Raw genomic sequence first — 8,923 nt, 5'->3', positions numbered from 1 at the left:
ATTTCTTTAATCAAAGCAGCAATCTTTTTTTCTTTTCCCCCCCCCTATACTTTTTTTTTTATTGTGAATTATGTGATAGTTTACATGGGAGTGAGAACATTAGTTTTACATTCATCCTATCGTATATCATTTCATTGCCATGGTTCCAATCCCCTCCATGCATCATCAACCAACTACAAAGTATACCCTGCAAGCCTGCCCCCCTGGTGGTCAGCATACAGTCCCTCTCCCTCTCTGGGTCTAAAGTCTTTACCCAGCCACTCCATCTCTCCGTGTCATCGTCTCTGCCTTCATTTCAGGCATCACTGCTTCTCTGGATAGGGTCCCGTTCTCCGCTCTTGTCCCTTGGTGGTCCCAGGGACCTCCGCTCCTAGACTGCAAAGTTAATCACTCCCCTTCTTGCTACAAAATGTCTGCCTTTACATTTCCAATCCTCACAATCAGTCCTGATAACAATTATTCACTATTGTATCACACGAGACCTAGCCAAATTTCCTTTAATCAGCCCCGCCTAGACAGATTGGATACTACTCCGTGGATATTCTCCCTTCCTCCATGCCCTCTGGATCTGGGTTCCCTCTTGAAAGTTTGTAAGCCAGTCACTTCTTGCCTTTGAAGCCCCCCCATTTTGCGTAGCCAATGTCCAAGTTGCCCATCCCTGTCTACTCTGTGTATGTAGGGGGTGGGAATGATCCTTACTGTAAAGATTTTGAGCTACTTCATCCATAGGTGTAGGTCAAGTTCATCAAATTATATCAGATTACTCTTTTTTTTTTTCTTTTTCTTTCTTCTTTTAGTTGAGTTCTGATCATTCAGTCATTGAAGCCAGGGCAAGTGGGTACTATCTGCAAGTGTGGGTGTTCTTGTATATTCTATACTGTTTTAAGAGAGCAACTTGTGTGGGTTTGGGTAATTCTAATGGCTCTTATTTAGCATGTCCAATCAATACTGGACTAAGGGCAGACTTAGATGCCTTTCATTTTATAATATCAAGTAGAGTGAATGTTCCCCAATTTGACATAACATCCATACCAGTGATACATTTAGGAAAGTAAATGCAGCTACTAAGTACTTTCGTACAGTATCTGTTTAAGTCTTCCAATTCTCATCCAAACTTTCACCTTACTTCCATGAACAATTGCGTCCCCTTATCTCCCATATTTAACCTTAGGTCACTTCAGTATTTTATTTTCTAGTTTGGGGATTACAGTATATTTGGCTTCTGTGTCCAGGAGCTCCAGAAATGTTTCTTTCCACCTTCGGGCCATTTTACCCACACATATGCATATGACCTTGGGTCTCCTATTGGGTACTGGACAGAAGACCCTGATCTTGTCAATACTGTCTTTGATCAGCTAGTTTAGCCTCTGCTTCAGATGGTCCCAGGTGGGAATTCCCACCATTATATTCTTCCCTACTAGGATGGATGAAACAGACTTGTTTAAGCCTCTTTAACATTGGGGGACCAGCAGAAGTTTCCTTTGGTCCACCCAACTTCCTGTGGTGGTGGCGGTGATGGTGGTGGTGTGCTGTAGAGTCGGTTCTGACTCATAGCAACCCTGTATAGGGTTTCTGAGGCTGTAAATCTTTATGGGAGCAGAAACCCTCATCTTTTTCCCATGGAACAGCTGATAGTTTCCAAATGCCAGCCTTTAGTTTAACAGCCCTATTGGTAACCACTACACTACCAGAGCTCCTTATCCAATCTCCTGTTGTTGTTGCAGTTAGGTGCCATCAAGTCAGTACCTTATGCACAGCAGAACAAAACACTGCCTGACCCTGGGCCAACTTCACAATCATTGTCACGCTTGAGCCTCCAATCCTGATGCCACGTTTTTCTTCATAGAACCCAGCTTCTCAGATTATTTATTCAGCATACAGGTTGAGTAAGTATGGTGAAAGAATAACACCTTTCTTAATTTTAAGCCATACAGTGTGCCATGTTATGTTTGAACAACTGCCTCTCATAATGTTGTATTATAGCTTTTTCATTTTATCCATCAATGCCCACTATATTCATCCCATTTCTCAATAACAATCTATAATCTCTCTCCTATTGGGGTAAATTCTGTCCTAATTACATCTTCCCATTCTCCTATTAGTTATTCTTATGCTTTTTTGTATTTGTAAAACCCATATGGGGACGTTGTGCTACAATTCTAACAGAGCTTCTCAGATTGTTGCTTTGTTTCACAGTAGCAAGGTTACATGGGGTGTCCACATAGAAGGGGCTCCCTTGATTAAAATAGCTACCATGACCTGTGTAAGGAGCATACTCATTGGCTGAATATTATGGTCACCTTAAAGCAATTTCAGCATCACTTCCATAAGCAGCACTTTAGCTGCTTCCTCTGGAATGCTCCATTGAGTATTTAGAGAGGGAGGGGACAGTTTCCCTTTTCAGAGTAAATAGATCTTATTTCAAATTTCATCCAGTCCACCAGGCTAGCCATACCCTCTGGATTAACCTTCCATCTAAATGGATATAGTATCACTATTCATGATGGTTTCATAGTGAGTTGTGGGTCATGCATCAATCCAAACGTACTCTTGCATTCTATAGCATTCAAAACAGAAGACACCACCCCTAATTGTGTTGCTTTTGTGATGTATTTTAGTAATGGTTCCTTAGCAAGCTGACAAAATCAATCTACAAACTGAAGCAATTCAATTACAATATACCCCCTTGTTTTAATAAGGTCTTGGTTTTTCCTATCCCCTTCTTGGAATACCTTGTTATTGACCAGGGATCATAGGGTACTTCCTGTTGTTCTAACCCAATTTTTCCTTTCCGAGTCAGGTCTGAAACAAGTGGTCGTAGCTCTGACTTATCCATTCATTTTTGGACTTGGTTCAGTGCTACCATTAACCCCTACAGTCCTTTTTTTTTTTTTTTTGCCATTGCTTCTACTACTGATAATAAAAACCAAAGAACTGTATGTCTCACTTTTTCATTATCTCTCTGTATTTCCATAAACATCCAACTAGCTAAATTCATCAGGACTTAAGATTATATCTACCAATTCTATATCTCATGAATAGCTTTTGCTTAGGGTAAGTGATTGTAACAGCACAGCTGCCTCAATCCATGGGTGATTATTACCCCATCCAGAACCCAAAGTTTCCTTGTTCTCTTTTTTAACACTTTTTCTCCAAAACTACATATTTACAGTGAGTCTGGAGCATTTCAGCAAGCCCTACCATTCTGATATCAACTGCATGAATAATGTCTTTTATGAAAATCAACACAAAGCTGGTTCCTGTAAATTGGAGATTAAAGATATCCCAATTGTTCCACCTCTCTGACATGTTATGCCCCTCCATAGTCCTTGATAGCAATTACTGCTACTCCCTTCCCTCAAGTCCCAGGGTTCTGCAACACACTGTAACATTTCACAAAACTCACAATTGTCTTAAAGAATAGCTCATGAAATTGTCCACGCTAGCAAGTCACAAATCTGTATTTCTGAGTTCACTCTGGGACAATCTTCTCACCTACATAGTCTCAGGAGCTGAGGAACCCAAACTGGCAGGTCTGATGACAGGCTGTTGATGGAAGTTGGCAAATCAGGTCAGGAAAAAGTCTCACAAACTGGAGGTCAGATGTCATGAGCCATATGCAAGATTCAGGGCAAGAAAGAGTAAGCTTTTCCAAAGCAGTCTTATAAACTGAAGTCAGACCATGCCCTAAAAGGATACTAAGGGTGTATAAGGTTATGACTTGAGTTATACCCTCTACTAAGGTGGGAGCACTTTTAATACTTAGACCCACTGTAGCCTTACTCTTTGTTGTGGTTGGGTGCCATTGAGTCAACTCCGACCCATAGCGACCCTATATAGGGTTTCTAAGAGCAGCTAGTGAACTTGAACCGCCAACCTTGCAGTTTGAATGGCTCTGCAGTCTGGCGCATTAACCCACAGCATCACACCAGGACACCTTACTCTTTAGCCCTGCCTTAATCTTTATTCCTTAGCAGCCCATTTCAAAATAGGTCCATAATCACAGGCAAAAAGGTTAGGATTTACAATATATCACAAACTGGCTCAGGATAAAACTAATGTCAGAAAACAGCCCGCCACAGTTTGATTTCATGTGGGAAGGATCCCAATATACTTTCAGCATTTTTCCTATGCATTATTTAAACTCACCAGCTTACTGTCATGGTTTGGTTAAAAAAGGCTTGGACTTGGTGCAGATCTCAAGTGCAGTGATGCATTACACTGATACTATGTTATTTATCAAATACAGTAGAACAGGCTAGGGCAGGTTTGAAAACAGTGTTGGCCCACATGGCCTGCAGAGGCTGATTAATGGATCCAGCAAAAATCCAGGGCCCTGCCCAAATAGTGAACTTCTTAGAAATCACTAGGGCTGGAGCCACCTGTCACATTCCACAGGCAACCAAAAATAAATTGTCACTATCCACCCCCAAAACTAAGCAAGAGTCCCAAGATTTGGTTGGTCTATTTGGATTCTGGAGGATGCATATTCCACATCTGGGAATACTGCTGGCATAAAACCACTCAAAAGAAAACTGCAATCAAATGGGACCTGAGCAATAGCACGCTATGTTGGAGTTACAGAAAACAGCCTCACTCTTCTTGCCTTTAGGCTCTTATGATCGACATTCAGACATGATTTTGTAGGTGTCTGCCACATGTGTTTATGCAGACTGGAACTTATGCCAAATACCTGAGAATGCTGTTCTATAATGACCACTGGCATTCTGGACTAGAAATTTTCCAGATGCTGTAATACATCATTTGAAACGCCTGCTGTTGGGCTTTGATTGAAACTATCTCAATGACAGAAGGATATAAAATCATTATGAGACCTGAGATACCCATAATGTCTTGGGTGATCTCAGAGAAACACTCAAACAAGGAAGGCGGTACTCCAAATAGTTCCATAATAACATGGAAATGGTTCATACAGGAACGAGCTATGGATCAATGCAGGGAGGTACCCACTCATATCCATGAGCCAGTGGCTTCTTTTCCCATAGGTCCTACCCTAGAACCACATGAAAAGCCACATGGACAATGGCTTATTAACAACTTTCTGCTCATAAGGAAAACACTGGCTGCTTGGTTCATAGATAGCAGTTTCAGGGTTGATGAATATGGAACGGTGCTGCATTAAGACCAACAGATAGAAGGACCTTGACTAAAAAGGTGAGAACAGGTCTGTTCAATGGCTTGAACTGCATACTGTTTTCCTAGCTGTGAAAGAAGAATTGGACAGTGATGAGAAGGAAGAGTTGGACAATGATGAGAGTCCATATGTTTGGATTTTTACTGATTCATGGGCAGTAGCCAATGGCCTGACTATATGGTCAGGAAAATGGGCAGTGGAAAACTGCAATATTAAAGGGACAGCTGTGTGGGGCAAGGACCTATGGAAAGCACTCTGGAAATTTAAAGGGCACATCTGTGTAGGACAGGTTGGTATCCATCAGAAGAATCTTCTTTGTGGATCAGAAGGTGATTGAAAGCAGCAAGGGGATATGTTGGTATGCTCCATTGAGATTAGACACATCCTTCTTACACGCTCTCAGGCACAAAATGCCAAGAAGGACTGCTCTGTCTGCCAGTAAAAAAGAGAAATTACAAATGGCTGTGGGGTAGGTTCCTTCAGAGGAAGGACCTAGTCACAGCTGACAAACAGATTATATAGGACTAATGGTATCAGAGGCATTATGTGGCTACAAATGGGTCCTCACAGAAATAGCTACTAACTCTGCACTGAGCTTTGTATATCCTGTAATGGATGCAGAGGTCAAAAACATCATTAAGAGATAAGAACAAAAGATATAAAAACTGGGACACCGGGTATTTCTTCAGACCAAGGAACATACTTTACAGCCCACAGGGTGCAACAATGGGCCAAGAAATATATTAAATTGGCAAACCATGTTACATACCACTCTCAAAGCAATGGTTTGATAGAGAATTGGAATGGGCAATTGAAACATTTATTATCTAAAAGGGGGTAGATAAAGGCATGAAGGGCTGGCTCACGCATGAGGCAGGCAAAGGGAGGATCACCACTGGATAGACTCCAACACTTCTCAGGGGGTTCTGGGGAAGAGGGAGTTGAGGAGGATGGAGGCACTACTTACTATACAGTTCTTTCCCACAGTACCTGAAATTACTTTTTTTCCTGTAGGACGCTGTAGCCCCAGGACCAGGATATGGCTATGAATGCCAGAAGCAGGGGTTATCCCACAGCAAGAGACTGTAACTATATCCTAAACCTGTATGCCAGAATTCTCAAGGGCCTGATGGGATGGATTGTACCTTCTCCCCATCTGGCAAAACTGGAATTGACAGTGAATAGTACCGTATTGCCTAGTGGCCGAAATAGCCCACTAGACTTGAACTTACATAACCTTACTCAACATGAGTGGGAGTGAACTGAGGGGAAGCACTTGCTAGACTGGTCTTGCTACCAACAAACTGGACTAGCACAGCAGCTGAACCTGATGTCTCTTTCCAAGGTGGAATTTAAGTAAATGATATAACCTTATATCAACAATAACAATGAAGTTCAAAAAAGCAGAGGACAATAAATGCTTGCAAGGATGTGGAGAGACTAGGACCCTTCTACATTGCTGGTGGTAATGCAAAGTGGTCCAACCACTCTGGAAAACAGCATGGCACTTCCTCAGAAAGTTGGAAATAGAAATACCTTATGATCCAGCAATTTTTCTACTTGGGATATATCCACAAGAAATACAAGCCATAACACAGTGCACACCACTGTTCATAGCAGCACTACTCACAATAGCAAAAAGATGGAGATGTCTAAGTGCCCATCAGTGGAAGAATGGATAAACAAACTGTGGTACATACACACATGGAATATTATGCTACCTTGAAGAATAACAAGGAAGTTGCACACCACCACATAACATGAATGAACCTTGAGGACATTATGCTGAGTGAAATTAGTCAGTCGCAAAATGACAAATATTGCATAAGACCATTATTGTAAAAGCTTAAGAAAAAATACCCATACTATAAAGGAAAAAAAAAAAAATTATTTGTTGGTAAATGGGGGATAGGGTGCGGGCTAGGGGGATGGAGGGAGGAGATGGTAGAGCACAGGGTAGGGGATAGACACACCACAGTTTGGTTGTTTGGGAGGGTAATACACAAGAAGGGGTAGGGAGATGGAAGAACAAGGTAGATAAGGGATTACTAAGGCAGGTTTGCATGGGCTAAACGGGACAGAGGTAAATAGTGATGTCTGTTCAACCTTGGAACAACAGGGCTCTGTGATACAGGGATTGAGGCATAGTCTGAACAGGGGAAATAATATATTGGTTTCCTGTGGCTAGTATTGTAAAATAGACATTTGAGTGTGATAGAAAGGAATACAGGGAAACATGATTACAGAAAACTTGTAAGCCTGTCTTCAGCCTATAACTGACTGGAATACCTAAAAGGGGTTCTAAAACTTGTCCAGTGAAATAGGCTTTTTGTGGAGTGTTTGTAGTGTGTAAGAATTTAGGTGGAATCCTGAGCCCCATCCAGAACCTTCTGAGATTGGACATTCCCACTAGAAAGGACAAGCAGACCAACCTGGAACAGCTAGAGCAACAGAAGATACCTCTTGAAAGAAAGATCGGCAGGAAAATTTCAAAACATTAGTGGCAGTCTGATTGGTTACTATAAGAACAAGCAAGTTGTTCACTGGGGAGCCGTCAAGACAAGCAATCGAGTCCCTTCAGCACAAACCCACCTCCAAGATTGAAACTCAAAGGGAACACATAAGCAAGCATGTAACCTTGCTGGTGACCACGCAGGTCTATTGGTGAGTGGAAGAGGGGGAAAGGCAGAGATGAGGATATAGGCTGAGTTCTACTACTTTCCACAGACTCCCTTAGACCTGAAGATGAAAGAGAGAAGAGAAAGGGCTGGTTGCTCCAAAGTGTAGTAAAACCTGGAGACTCCCGAGTCCATGGACAAGGACATATAACTGATTGGAACACCTAAAAGGGGTTATATAACTTGCCCAGTGAAATAGACTTTTTGTGGAGTGTTTGTAGTGTATAGGACTTTAGGTGGAGGGCTAGACCTGAGAATGAAGCATCTAGCTGATATGATGTGAGGGGAGAAACACAAGAACACCCAGACTTGCAGATAGTACCCATTTGACCTAGCTTTGATGGCTTGACAATAAGAACTCGATTGCTGTTGTTGTTAGGTGCCATCAAGTCGGTACGCACTCGTAGCGACCTTATGCACAGCAGAACGAAACACTGCCCGGTCCTGGGCCAACCTCACTACTGTTGCCACACGTGAGTTCATCGATCCTGCCACTTGGCCAATCCATCTCGTTGGGGTTCTTCCTCTTTCTCTTTGACCCTCCACCTTACCAAACATGGTATCTTTCTCTAGCAACTGGTTTCTCCTGACAATATGTCCGAAGTATGAGAGCCAAAGTTTGGTCATCTTGGCCTCCAAGGAGCACTCTGGCTGTACTTGGATCTATTGGTTCTTTTGGCAGCCATGGCACTTTCAATATTCTCCTCCAACACCATAACTCAAAAGCATCAATTCTGCTATGGTCTTCCTTATTCACTGTCCAGCTTTCGCATACATATGAGGTTATTGAAAATACCATGGCTTGGGTCAGGCGCACCTTAGTCCTCAAGCTGACATCTTTGCTCTTCAACAGTTTTAAAAGGTTTTGTGCAGCAGATTTGCTTAATGCAGTATTAGAGGAAGATTAAAAAAAACAATTTTTGATACAGGAAACAAGTGTAAATTGCTACAATTTGATGAACTTGACTTATGCTTATGGATGTAGTAGCTCAAAATATCAACTGAGAGGGATGGAGTCTTCACATCAAGTATCAATTCTATCCCCTCTGTGTAGAGGATAGATAGGGAAGGGCAACTTAGACATTGGCTA

This window comes from Chrysochloris asiatica, unplaced genomic scaffold, assembly GCF_000296735.1.
Source record: "Chrysochloris asiatica unplaced genomic scaffold, ChrAsi1.0 scaffold00147, whole genome shotgun sequence".
Lineage (NCBI taxonomy): Eukaryota > Metazoa > Chordata > Mammalia > Afrosoricida > Chrysochloridae > Chrysochloris > Chrysochloris asiatica.
Note: the sequence above shows the minus strand (reverse complement) of the source record.